Source organism: Artibeus jamaicensis, unplaced genomic scaffold (assembly GCF_021234435.1).
Source record: "Artibeus jamaicensis isolate MK-2021 breed Jamaican fruit bat unplaced genomic scaffold, CSHL_Jam_final contig_685, whole genome shotgun sequence".
In the NCBI taxonomy this organism is placed as follows: domain Eukaryota; kingdom Metazoa; phylum Chordata; class Mammalia; order Chiroptera; family Phyllostomidae; genus Artibeus; species Artibeus jamaicensis.
This window is the reverse complement of record NW_026521924.1, coordinates 10,828,652-10,842,410: the sequence shown is the minus strand read 5'-3', so window position 1 is coordinate 10,842,410 and position 13,759 is coordinate 10,828,652. Positions and strand designations below refer to the sequence as shown.

Here is a 13,759-nt window from a genome sequence, read left to right as displayed (position 1 = left end):
ATCCTATCAAAACATTTCTTGCATGAGCCTTCTAAAATTCACCAACTATAGTTTAGAAAAAACACAGGCAAAGGGGCACAATAACACCTGGGTTAAGTAAAAAACATATAATCTAGGTGGCGTGGTCTCTCTCTCTCTCTCTCTTTCTCTCTCACACACACACTCCCACGCCTTTGGGCATGCTGTCTCTCTTGAGCCCACCTTCGCCTTTCCTCCTCCCCATTTCTTCCCTCAAGGCACATACCTTTGCTTCCTTTCTTCTAAACTCCAAGGGCCCTGCTTTTAGCCTTTGTTAACTTGTTTCCTGATCTCAAACAGACCAGCAGGCTCACTTCTTCTACCTCTGGGACTTTCTAAATGAACTTTTGCCAGTATTTGAGTCTTGATTCTGAATTCTTTTTAGCCAAAATTCAAGGACCGAGGTCTAACATCTGGAGCTGTTTCAATGTTAACACGTTGGTTTCTCAAGAATCGTTCTTTGAAGCCCAGTCTAGAGCCTATCTCCAATCTTCCCAAAGCTTTTGAATGCACATAATTCACTGTACTACATCTCTTTCTTCTTAAGGAATATAGTATGTCGTTGGCAAAGAAATTCTGATTTTCACAATTTTGTAAATGTGGCATATGTAGTTGGATTCCTCCTTCGTCATACACAAAGTAAATTCCGCAGAGATGAAGAACTTAAATGTGAAAGGAAAATTTTATAAGCATTAGAAGAAAATACAGGGTAGAATCTTTATGGCCTCAGGATGCACTTTTATTGAATGAAGAAGATAAACTAACAAACAAAACAGAAACAAAGGCATAGATACATGGAATAGACTGACAGCTGTCGGAGGGGAGGAGGCTGGGGAGCTGGATGAAAGAAGGTGAAGGGATTAGCTAAAAAACCACATATACATAACGTGTAGACGTGGACAGCAGAGTGGTGATAGCCATAGGGAAAGGAAGGTGGGGGATAGATAGGTGGAGGTGGGCAAAGAGGGGAGAAATGGGGATGGAAAGAGAACTTGCTTAGGATGATGGGTGCACAATTTAGTGTGTGAAGGAGCCAGGGAAATGAGGAAGTGATTGTTCTCAATTTTAGCTGCTCGCTCGACCATAAGGACAGGGTGCACTTAAAGGAGGTACAGAGCTGATTGTGTTAAGTCAGCTCCTGGAATGCCAAGCGGAGGGGGGGGGGGCGTAAAAAGACCACAACCACAGCATGAGGTTTAAGAGCCAAGCAGCCATACTATCACGAGCTGTCCACGAGCTCTAGTAACCAGTCCTTGGTCAGATCACGCACCTTAGTATAGCCCCTGAGCCAATAGCTAACTGCCACCTTCTGTTCTGGAAGTTGCTTGCTTGCTCGCCTCTATAAGAATCCTAGACTGTAAGCGTTAGGTGTGACTCTCATTTGCAGCCATTGTGGCAGTCGTGTGTCTCCGGAGGCACCCCGAGAGTTCGCCCCTGCGCAGGTAAAACTTTGAAACTTTGGCCAATAAAACACCTCTGATTACCCAGCAGTCTCCAACCCTTCTTGCTCACAAGGACGGGATGTAACAGTGTGCAGATGACTTTTTATTTAGTTGTACACTTGAGACCTGTATGGATTTGCAAACCAATGTCACCCCAATAAATTCAATTAAAAAGATAAATAAAATGTACCCTAGCCACTAATGGTTCTGTTGGTTGGGGCATCATCTTGTTTGTGAAAACTCTGTGGATTTTATCCCTGGTCAGAGCACAGACCTAGGTTAGAGGGTCGATCCCTGGTCAGGGCCTGTACCACAGGCAATTGGTATGTGTTTCTTTTTCACACTGATGTTTCTCTGTCTGTTTGTCTCTCTCTCTTCCAAATTAATAAACACATCCTCGGGTGAGGATTAAATAAATAAATAAATGCATATTGATGTGTAAATAAATAAGAAAACAAAAGTACTCAACATACGAGAAACTATTAATGAATTTGACTATATTGAAATGGAGACCTTAAGCCCATTAGAAAGCGCTGTAGAGTAAAACATATGATAGAAACTAGGAAAATATATATAAATATATATAATCTAAACCTAAGAATGAAAAAATAGTGATTGGTCTCTACTCTTCAGAAATGTCACTCCACTCTGTTGCTGTAGTAAGACAAAGAAAGACTGAGGAAGTGTTCCAGTGAAAGGAGCCGGAAGAGGCACAGTAGTTCGATACCGCCTGCTCCTGGACTGGATCCTGTATCAGAAAAAAATTTCTAGAAAGGACTTGTGGTGACAAATGCTGGAAGTTGAATATGGACTGCAGATTAGATAAGATTACATAACAATGTTAGGGTTCTGAATTTGTTAACTGCACTGCGATTACATGAGAGAAGATCTTTGTTCTTAGGAAATAATACATTGAACTTTTAACGGGTGGGAGGTGCTTGAACTCAGAAACAGAGATTGGAGTGGTGATTACGGGGGTCTGGAGGGTATGGAAAATGAAGAGAAATGGTGAAAGGGTGCACTTACAGTGTCTTCTGTCCGTGGGGATCTAATGTACAGCATGGTGATCATAGCTGTCGGGAACTGCCCTGCCTGGTTTCAGAAGCTGTAACTGCCCCCATGGCTAAAGCTGAGTGAGCAACCTTCAGACCTTAAGCCACTAAGGAGACAAAGCTTATCTCTCTGGCAGGGACACCACCTCTACTCCTTTTACTTCATCCTGCCTAGCCCCCAATGCTTGATCGGTCAGTCAATGACGGGTAAGATTCCTCAAGGGAGGAACGACCTAAGACAGGCATGATCATGGGGCCCCCAGGGAAGGACTTGGGGGCTACAGAAAAAGGGGGTGATGGACCCTCGCCCCTCGGCTTTGACATAGCCTGAGTGCTCATTCTGTCTTCGAGAAGTCTCCTAATCTCTTGGCTGCCTTACGTCCCTTGCCTGATTTAAGCCTGGAACAATGCCTTAAGCCTGAAACAATGCTATTGGTGGGTGCTGCCCTGTGCTGGAAAGGGCAGGTTCCCTAGGGTGATCAGGCCTAAGAAAGAATGCATAAAATCCTGTGGAGCCTACTTTGCTAATACTCTCAATTTAAGTGATAAGGGTCCAAGCCTGAAATGAGTTTGTTCCCCAAAGTTTTCTGGCCCTTTAACTATCTGACCCTGACTCAGAATAAGCCCTCAGAGTTCTTTGAATGTTATCTATTGTTTAATCATTTCTGCCTGACAATGATTGATGGGCTTTGTTCTTGTGCAAACTGAACCCAATAAAAGCCTGTCAACGCAAGGGACCAGGTGGTCTCCCCTAGAGAGAGTGGCTGCACCATCCCTTTTCTTCCCCAGGACTCGGTAGTCCATGTGAATGTATCTCATTTCATCCATAACACCTTGGACACTGAGGGCTGGTGTCCACATCACATAGCTAATAATATTATATAGCGTGTACTACAGAGTGGACCTTGGTACTCGTGGTAATTCATTCTAGAACTCCTGACAAGTGCTGAAACCGAGTACTGAACAAATTTTTCCCATAAAAAACAGTGCAATTAGAAATAATTCATGAAAGTTCCCTGAACGTTCACATTTTACTGGGATAATACTAAGTAATGAGGTTGTTTTGTAATACAAAACTTTAAAACTAAACAGACATGGATTAAAAAGTAATTATTTCCTGGCTGATGTAGCTCAGTGGACTGAGCACTGGCTACGAACCAAGGGGTTGCCAGTTTGACTCCCAGTCAGGCACATGCCTGGGTTTCGGGCCAGGTCCCCAGTGGGGGCCACGTGAGAGGCAACCACACACTGATGTTTCTCTCTCTCTTTCTCCCTTTCCCTCTCTCTAAAAATAAATAAATAAGATCTTTTTTAAAAAGTAATTGATTATATAAGAATAAAATAAAATTTAACTTCACTTTATTTATACTGACAGGGGTTCCTGGCATAGTGGGATGCTTGGTGAGGTGGAGGAGAAGGAGGGGGAGGAGGGGGAGGGGGAGGAAGAGGAGGTGGAGGAGGGGGAGAGGGAGGAGGGGAGGGGGAGGAGGGGGAGGGGGAGGAGGGGGAGGAGGAGGAGGGGGAGGAGGGGGAGGGGAGGAGATGGGTTCACTGTTGGAAGAGGAGTCCTCTTCCAAGACAATTTCAGGTGAGTTCTCAGGGATTTCTTCTGTTTTCTGTCTCTTGGCTTCACTGAACACTGTTGGAGACTCAGATTTGGGGAGTTTCACTAAAAGCCTATCTAGATAAACTCGTTTCTGTCTATGTTTCAAAATGTTTCTAAAGCGTGGCATTATTCATTAACAGGTCCGTGTTTCGGCTTCCTAGAACTTTGTTTGGGTGAAGCTTTTCCACAAAGTTCCGAACTTCACCCCATTTCCCTCACATTTCTTTGATCAGTGCAGCAGACTTTCTCCTTTCCCTCCGCCTCACCTGAAGATGAAGCACTTTCTCTCGCTGGGCAGCATCCATCATGACTCACACAAGTTCTAGCAAGTACAGTGACCAGTCCTGGGCAAGAACCTAGTGCTTAAAAATGCAACGAGTACAGGGTTCGACAAATTCTGAAGCTGATGAGTACCGAGGTATGACTGTGCTTGAAAGCCCTGTTCTGTGCCCTTGTAAGGTTGCCGCAGTGCCTTAAGAGGCTAACACAGAAGGGTAAAGTCTCCGTAACACCCAGAAAAGAGATTGTGTAAAACTCCTCTTTGGATTATTTCTGGAGTCACTGTTGAACCTCACTGCTCAAAGGAAAGGAAAAAAATTTCCTTTGAGCACTTTGTGGTATTTTTACACAGTATATAGTATGTATATAAATTTAAATTTAACCTAGCTTTGATGATACCTTCAAGCATGCTTTTAAAATTCCTCTGGGCATACTACCTAGTATTTTCAAATAGGTAAGAGAATGTGGATACTTTGCTTATCTTTGAGGGTGGAAAAAATCCAGAAGATGAAACGCATGTTTCATGTCTAGGCCTTTCCTAGACATCCTTTGAAACAAACAGAAAAGAATGTACCTCAAGGTTTTTTTTTCCTATCTGTTTAAAAGGTCATTTAAAAACTTTTCTTAAAAAAAAAAAAAAGAAAGTTGCTAAGAGAGTAACTCTTTAATGTTCTCACCACAAGAAAGAAATGGTAATTATGTGGTAGGGTGGGAGTGTTAGCTAATGCGTTGGTGGTAATCATTTTGCAATATAGAAATGTATCAAGTCAACACATCAAACACCTTAAACTTACACGATGTTATATGTTGATTATATCCCAATAAATCTGGGAGAAAAAAATACCACACTCAAATCCAAACAGTGGTTAGTCCTCATCAGTTTTCCCTTCAGACATATCAAAAAATTACACATACATGACTAGAATGTTAGTTAAAATGTAGCAATTTATTCCCAAAGATGGAGTATTGAAGCAGGCATAAAAAAAAAGCCCCAATTAACAATGAGTGACATTTATGAACAAGGTAAGCTCTTTAATATGGTGAACTTTGAATTTATTACATAAACAGTATAAATAATATCCAAAATCATAAAACTGAAGTCACAAGTTTGAGAAAATATTGTGTGATCCTCTGCTCTCCCATATAAAAAGGTTGTGTGTGTGTATATGTAAGGGGGATGATGGATATAGCTTTTCACAAATGATTCAGATAGTCATGTGTGTGTGTGTGTATGTGTGTGTGTGTGTGTAGAGACAGAAAAAAGAGGAGGAAGAGGAAGAAGAGAGGAAGGAGGAAAAGAAAGAACAGGTGGAGGAGGAGATGCAGAGAACAAAAGAGAAGTGGGTAGAAGAGAGGGAAAGAGGTGTCATGGATCATTGGATAATTTACAGAAATCAAATAAAATTATAGGATGCCCTAGGATCTAGGGCTAGATCAGTGCCTCCCAAACTTTAAATTATCTTTGAGTCACTTGGGGGTGTAATGGGAGGCTCTTGTTAAAGTGCACATTCTGATTCAGCAGGTCTAGGACCTAAGATTCTGTATTGCTTTGTTTTTCAATCAGAAAAGTGTTTTATTATAAGAAACAATGCTATCAGATAAAAATGCAAAAAAAAGTGAAATGATGTCAAAATATTGTAAAATATCTACACATCTGCCCTTCCCCCCAAAAAACTATAGTACTCACTATATCCCTGAGTACTGAACACTGAATGACATTTTAAACTGCTTCACACAGGGAATCCAATTCCCTGCAGATCACTTCTAGAGATTCTGTGTTTCTAACGAGCCTCCAAGGGATTGCTGGTGCTACCAGCCTCTTAAGTAGCAAGGTGCACTGCCGTCCAGCCACAGGGGAGAATGTTCAAGCAATACATCACTGTAGGCCTCTAGCATCTATCTCTCACCTGGTGTTTTGGTGTTAGATCATATATTTTAGGAGCTCTAGATGCTGAATAACTAAGCAAACTTCAAGGCACCTGAAATCATAGCCTTAGTCACTGTGCATGACCTGGTGCCACAATCTTGGGTTTAAATCACCTCCCTCTCGAGCAGATGCCAGTTGATCGTCCACACCCTGCAGTTGCACAGTTGCTTTTCCATAATTCATGAGAGCAAACCAATAGCTGGGATATATTTGCATACAAAGTAAATATCAAACATGAAGATTATACTCAATGTCTTTTGTTCCAATTTCATTTATCTTTTCTCGCATCACACTTGTGGTGACTTTAGATAAATCACGTAACCCCATGTTATTTCTACAGCTAGAAAGCAGAGGAAATCATGCTTATAGCTCACCAACGATATTGTGAAAAAGTGAGTTGGGTGATTTGTCTCCAAAAAAATTCTTTTTCTGTAAAAGCTGGATGCGGCAGTCACAAATACAGACATAAAACCTACAAATTTCCCAAGGCAAGTAGAAGTCAGGCTACAATAAGTTATACTAGATCATTTTCACCTACACAAAGGTTTCTTTTGAGCTTGTGAATCCCACACAACTTGATTATTTGTGAAATATGTCCTCTCATTTCCAGTCTCAGTTGCTAAAAGGATAGCTACTGATATTAAATACAAATAACTTAGAATTTATAGCTTAGAATTTAAACAACTGCAACGTGATACATGTCTTTTAAATGTTATTGATCAAACAAAGAGATAATTAGATGAAAGTTTATTTACACAGTTCATAACTTAAAAAAATTCATTTTACTGAATAAGGATTTTACCTTTCAAAGATATTTATCTGTATTGTACTGGTTGCCACAAATATCTACCATTTAATTTCAAGATGCCACACTTTTAATAACAAAAGGATTAAAAGCTACTAACAAAAGCCGTGTAGCACAGAGACCTATTGGTTCCTCTTTAAAGTGTTCTTTAAATGACAAAAAGAAAAGTTTTCCAATTTGAGTCATAGACTCACAAAATATCCGACCCATTTATTTGTTACAATGAGTTTAGATAATTACAGCTGCTTTGATTTAGAAAATATGAACTCATCTAAAAATCTTTTTTCAAGCTATGTAGAAGATAAAGCCAGTGTTTTCTACCCCTAATTTTTCAGGTTTCGGTGGATGTAATCAAATATTTAGATTTGACTGTCTCTGCTCTAAATATGTTGAAAGTTTGTATATATTTAGTGGAATTAAAAGCCCAGTTGTGTAAACTCTGCATATTCTCCATTCCACACCCATTTGACACAATCACGGGATGAAATCTTGGTCTCTACCCACTTTTGCCTTTTTCACTTTTGTTTTGTGAAATTGCAGCTCCTTACCAATCAAGAATGGGTTCAGGCCTGTTTTATTGGTTTGGGAGTGGTTGTTGTGGAGTTTGTAACTTATCAAGAAACATTGAGCTGATTCTATAGAAACACACTTTGTTCCCCAAGGAGAACAGCCTCAAAATAGTGGGTGGTACAAGTCAAGAGAATAAACCTGGGTTCTATTGACCATCCTTTTTTTTTCTTTCAAATTGTAAGATGTAAGAGAAAGTTTATTTAGAGTGTTCTCGAGGTAGTATTGTAGAAGTGATCCAAGTGGGCTGCGTAGGCTCAGGAAATGACTTAGGAGGTAGAAGCGTCCTTGGAGTTTAGGAGAAAGGCAAAGGTGACGTGTCTGGGGGGACCAAGATTGGGAAGGGAAAGGCAGAGACAAGCTGCTGAGAAAGCACGCCATCTGTTGACTCTTAATAGCGTGTCCCTACTTTCTTAAAATAAATCCCCTTATTCTTGACTATTTGTTAGTAGAAACCATTCACTTGATAAGCCTAGGGACACTCAGTTCCAAAGTCTTTTCTCCAATCTCTCAAATGCCATCTTCTTGTCAGCCAGAGGTCCTGCCAGACTCTTATATTTCAAAAAAAGTCATCCTGCTTTTTCCTACCTCACTGAAAAGTAAGCATTTTTTATTATTCAATGGTATGGTTAACATCTGAGCCTGAAGTATTTGCCACTGGAAGCCTTCACCAAAGTCAAGAGCTACCTCGAGAAGGAAGAGGTTGAACTGACCAACAGGAGTCATCAAAGTGACCAAAGACCATGATTGGAATCATATTTCCCGTGTTTTTTTTTTTTTTTAAAGATTTTATTTATTTATCTTTAGAGGGGAAGGGAAGGAGAGAGGGAGAGAATGGTTTTGTCCCTGTTTTGAAAGCTTCCAGCTCTCAGTTTCATGAACAAGAAACATGAACAAACTCTTGACTGCTGTGGCTCAGTTGGTCGGGCATCATCCCACAAATGGAAAGGTCGCTAGTTTGATTCCGGGTCAGAGCATATGCCTGGGTTTCAGGCCAGGGACCAGGACCCCAGTTGGGGGACTTGCAAGAAGCAACTGATCAATGTTTCTTACCTTCTCTTTCTCCGTCCCTTCCCTTCTCCCCCAAAATAAATAAAATCTTTTTTTTTAAAGAAATGTTAACAATAAGAGGATTCTGAGGTTTCTTTTGTGGAGATTCTGTGGAAAGTAATCTCTAAAGTGATCTGATAATAAATTCCTAACTGGGCAGGTCATGGTGGATACACCCCAGGCAGGTATCTCCTTTAAGGCTTATCTTTGCCTCCAGCAAGCCCTGTTCATTGTTTCTGTACATCTAGGTTAACACACCTTTGAAATGCCCTCTTTAGGACTTCTCTTTCCCAAGGTGACCCCCCTCAAGAGAATACAGAATCTTAATTAGCCTGTAATCTGATCCCTGCCTTGCTTTCTCCCACCTTCCTGTGATCTTCCTTAGACTTCTCTCCTTAAACTCAAATGCATAAAAGAAACTGCAAACTGCTCTTCAAAGCGTTTTTTCTCACTGTGTGATCTTGCTCCCAAGAATCGTCTGTTTGGCTCAAATAAGTTAGTATAAAAATTCTCTACAGGTTCAGACATTCTTACACTGATACTTCTTAAAACTAAATACCTAGCAGCACTACAAATGTTTCTTGAAGGCCTATTTGAAGCATAGGCCAGGGGTCTGTAAGGCTGGTTAAAAGAGTAAGATGGCCCTTGCCCTGTTGGATGCCGTATCTCATAGCAGGGATTGGCTCAAGTGTCTGCCTACGTAATTACAATCAAAGGTACAAAGCTCTGGGTGAAACAAGGTGACCGAGAGTTCAGAAGAGAAAACTGCTAATGGTCAACCATCAGCTTTAAAAATATATATTTTAAACAGTTTAATTCTTTGGACAACAAGTGTTTGGGAACCATACCTTCATTTTCTGGATTCCTTTTCTCTTTTTAAGATCAAATGCAGTCTCGTTAAATGCCCATTTATCACTCCTTGGGTGTTTGATGTCTCTTTATGCCACGTGGCAAAATAACGATCTTGAGGAAGCCCTGCTGTTCATTCCCTCTGACCTGAGAAACTGAACTGGAGAAAGTCACACAGCTAGACAAATGGCTCTGTTACAAATCGGTGACCACCAGCCTTGATAAGAAGTCCTAGTATTCTCTGATAAATTCCCTTTTCATGCTTCTTCTTCTTTTGCAGTCTTTGTTGTTTATATTTTGTGAAAAAGGTCAATTCAAATCTCCATTAAACTTAGCTGAATGCAAAGCCTTAGTGAAGGAGGCCTGGCGACCTCATTTATAGAAACATGGCCACTCCCCTCTGGCCTTCAACGCTCAGGAAGGGCACTTCAGATGGCTTTGTGTTTACATGTTTCAGTGCCACAGCATCGGAGTCGACCCTAGTATCCACTCTCAGGTCTTCTTCAGCTGCCAGAGCTTCAAGTCTCTTCATCAGGTAAGGAAGTTACTTCCACAAATTCTCCATCTCCTAGCTTTGGCTCAGGACTAACATGTTCAGCCTCATCTTCATGAATAGTTACTGTCATGATGTGTGTGGCACAGTTCAACAAGCCTGGATCCATACAGACAGCTGGAGAACATTCAGCAACATCACCTTTCTAGCCAGTTTCCTCCTCCAGCTCTCGAAGAGCAGCTGTTCCTGGGCTTTCATTACCATCTATGAGACCTTCGGGGAATTCTAGGCAGCAGCCTCCCATGGGTGGATGGAACTGTTTCATCAGAAGGATACAATCAATGAAGAGTTCTTTGCAGCACTGGGATAATTGTCACATCATCAGCCGACTGTCATTTCCTGGTTGTACGTTTCACAGTTTCCCAAGTTCTTGTTTTACTAGTAGGATCCATGTGAGTTGTTTTTTCAAACTTGACCCATTTTCCTTCTGCAATTAACTCCTCTGAAATAATGAACTGTTTGGTTTTTCAAGAAGAATCTGGTGCTTTTTGGTTTTCCATTTTTGAATTAGTCTTTCCAGTCCTTAGCCAAAAAGTTCACATCCAAGGTGTGGGGTGAAGGGAAGGATACTCCTGTGGGAAGGGGTACGAAAGAAGAAAGCTTGAGTCTGAGGCTGCTGTCTCTGGAGATGCTGGTGCTACTCCCTTTTTCATTATTCTGATTATTTTTGCTGCAGGACCAACCACTCTAAAACTTAGTGGCTTAAAACCACCATTTTATCATTTCAGCTCTCAGGGTTGACTGGGCTCAGCTGGGCGGTTCTTGCTCAGAGTTTCTTGTGTAGTTGCAGTTAGACTGCGGGTGGGGCTGGAGTTGGCTGAAAGGCAGAATGGACCAGATGTCCAAGATGGCTTCTCCTCTTGCATGTCTAGCACTTCGCTTGGGGTGGATGGAGGAGCTGGAGGCTGCCCAGGCATCTCTCTTTTCAAGTACCTCTCCAGATGGTTATCTCGGGCTTTCTGCCAGTGTGGTGGTCTAAAGATAGACATCTTACATGGTGGCTCGCTTCCCCCAGAGTGGCTATTTCATATCTACCACCATCTATTTCAATGAAATATTTTTTTTAAAGGGGAGGAAGAAAAGAAGCTCTGACAAGAAGCACAGGTTTAGGAGAGGTTGGATTTGAAGACAGGCTATCAGGACCTACCTAACCATGTATTAGCATGTTCTGCCCTCACCTGCTTTCAAAAACACACACAAGCACAGAAAAATTACATCCTCGTCTTACCCTCTGCCTTGAATCTTTTACTCCACTTTTTCTATTTTCTAAAATGTATCAGTTACAGGTTTGAGCTTAACACATTTCTCTTTAGAAGGTTGTGGAGCTGCTTCCAGTAATTTACTCTCAGTGATGTATTAGTTATCTATTGCTGTATAACCCTGAAGCTTAGTGTTGTAAAACAATAATCACTTTATATTGTAGTATCTATGGGTCAGGAATTTAGAAGCAGCTTAGCTGTGTGGTTCTGTTGATGGGAGAGACCTGGTTCTTCTTGCCGATGCATGCAAAGAATTACCGATCAGCAAATCTGTTAGTGTGCAATCAGGGTTTATTAGTGAACTGTTCCCATGGAAGAGAACTGGCCCAGCTAATGTTTGGGGTGGGTGTGAAAGGCATAGGTTCTGGGTGCAGCAGGGTGGCAAAAGGAAAAGCAGCTGAAAGCTGGGGTGGCAGGCCCCCAGGTGGCTAGGTAGCCAGGGAGCCAAGAGAGCTAGTCCTTTTTTCGAGGACTTGTATAGTTGGCATGATGGGAATAGAAAAGTTACATATTGATTGACAGGTAAATGTGGTACCAGCTTTCCCCTGGGGATGTGACTACCCAAATTTAAGTACGAGTGGGGACTGTTAGCCTGAACACTTATCTTGCTCCAGACTTCATTTGTTCATCTTGTTGTAAAATAGATACGTGGCAGGAGGCAGTTAATTAAAGTTGGAGCAGTTACCCAAAGTTATTCATGGACTTCTTCTTTGGGCACTGTGGACCCTCTCTCATGTTCCAGGCCTTGGGATGAAAGCACAGTTTCAAGGCTTTCTTTCCCAGATAGTGGAAATGCTACGTAGAATTTCAAGGGCTTCCCTCCTCCCATGCTAATATAGTGTTTCTTGTGATGTTGGAATACCTGGCAATATTATTAGAACAGGCATGGGGCTGTTGAATTAGTGGGTGAGACATGTCTCGTTCCTCCTTCCTACCTTGGTTTTCTCTTCATTCTACCTAAGTGCTAAAAGGCATTTCCTGGCAACCAGGATGCTAGAAGCTGGCCAGTAACAGCAGCGCAGTCTCAGAGTTCTTCCTATGGTGTCTCCTGCCTCAGTTCTGGCTCTGGGGCTCACGGGAAGCTATCAGTTGGGGCTGTGGTCATCTGAAAGCTTAACTGGGACTGGAAGATCCATTTCCAAGATGGTGCACTCACTTGGTTCTGGTTATAGGCAGAAACTTTCCAGTCCTTCACATGAGGGCCTCTTAATGCATTACTTTCCCTTGACAAAGTGGCTGCTTTTTCAGAGTAAAAGCCACTCTGATTGCTTACTCTGATTTTTCAGAATAAGCAATCCAAGGGAGAGCAAGGTAGAGGCTATAATGCTTTTTGTGACCTAACCTTGGAAGTCATTCTCTGTCATTTCTGTAATAACCTATTGGTCAGAGATCAACCCTATTTAGTGAAAAAGGGGATGACTCACGGGTGCAAATACTAGGAGGCAGGCATCATTGAGGGCCATCTCAGCAGTTGAATTTAATTAAGCCAAGGAAAGAATGGTTTTGAGGAGGGAAGAGACAAAGGACATATGTAATGTTGGAGCCAGAGGGATTTTAAGGAAAAGTAAAACACTGCTTTAGGTTCTGTAGCTGGGAATGGGGTAGAAAGTCTTGAGAACAGATAGTCTCTCATACGTCTTGTCAAAGATAGGAGGTGCGACAGAAGTGAGAAGAATATAGACCAATTCCTTTCCTCTCAAAGTTGTTCTTATACTAATGATAGGAAACAAGCTGCTCCTGCCCTTAAAAGGTCATTTTTCAATTTCTTGGCTGAACTATAAAGGGAATATTTCTCCTGAATAATTAATTGGTTTTATGAGCATGGAAATATGTTTTCAGCTTCTATCAAGAAATCAGGGTCGCCTAAATGAAATCTTTGTTCAGCAAGGACACAGACTTTCAGGAAGTTTACTTTTGCCAACATAATTAGTAGTTACTTTACAGGACAATAATGTCCAGGTTTCACGCTGGGATGAAAGGAGGTGATTTTCCGGTTAGTGCTAATTGAAAATTGAAGAAGAGAATTTTGCAATCAAAACAGGAAGGGAAACCAGACTGTAATATGACAAGAACCTTAGAGCTTTGTTCTTTTACAATGTGTAGGAAAACAAAGTTTTTTAGATGGCTTTTGTCAGAGCCAAATTTCTTGGAAGAATGCCGTCTACATGCTGTCTCTACTTCCTCACGTCCCCTTTCCTTCTGGTCTGGCTGTGCCCCCCCCCCAACTTCATCAAACCTGCTTTCAACATGGTTAACAACAGCCTCCTTGTTGCCCAACTGGATGGACATTGCGTTGTTGTTGTTTTTGTATTTACTGATTTCTAAGCAGCACTGACCGTATTGTTTCTAGAA

General features: G+C 41.5%; 1 protein-coding gene, 1 non-coding gene and 1 pseudogene across 2 annotated transcripts in view; 2 read left to right on the top strand and 1 right to left on the bottom strand.

The window, feature by feature from the left end:
• The first annotated feature begins 4,070 nt into the window (after window positions 1-4,070).
• LOC119051178 (immunoglobulin-binding protein 1-like) overlaps window positions 4,071-13,759 on the top strand; it is a 120,515-nt gene continuing 110,826 nt past the window's right edge. The window contains 2 exon segments of the mRNA XM_053671060.1: window positions 4,071-4,100; window positions 4,259-4,536. The gene's annotated coding sequence lies outside the window, so the exon portion shown is untranslated.
• Window positions 4,565-4,684, top strand: LOC119051213 (small nucleolar RNA SNORA26). Its single transcript, XR_005082883.2, has one exon. It is a non-coding gene; the product is annotated as a small nucleolar RNA SNORA26 (small nucleolar RNA).
• Window positions 9,972-10,648, bottom strand: LOC119051158 (ADP-sugar pyrophosphatase-like; annotated as a pseudogene).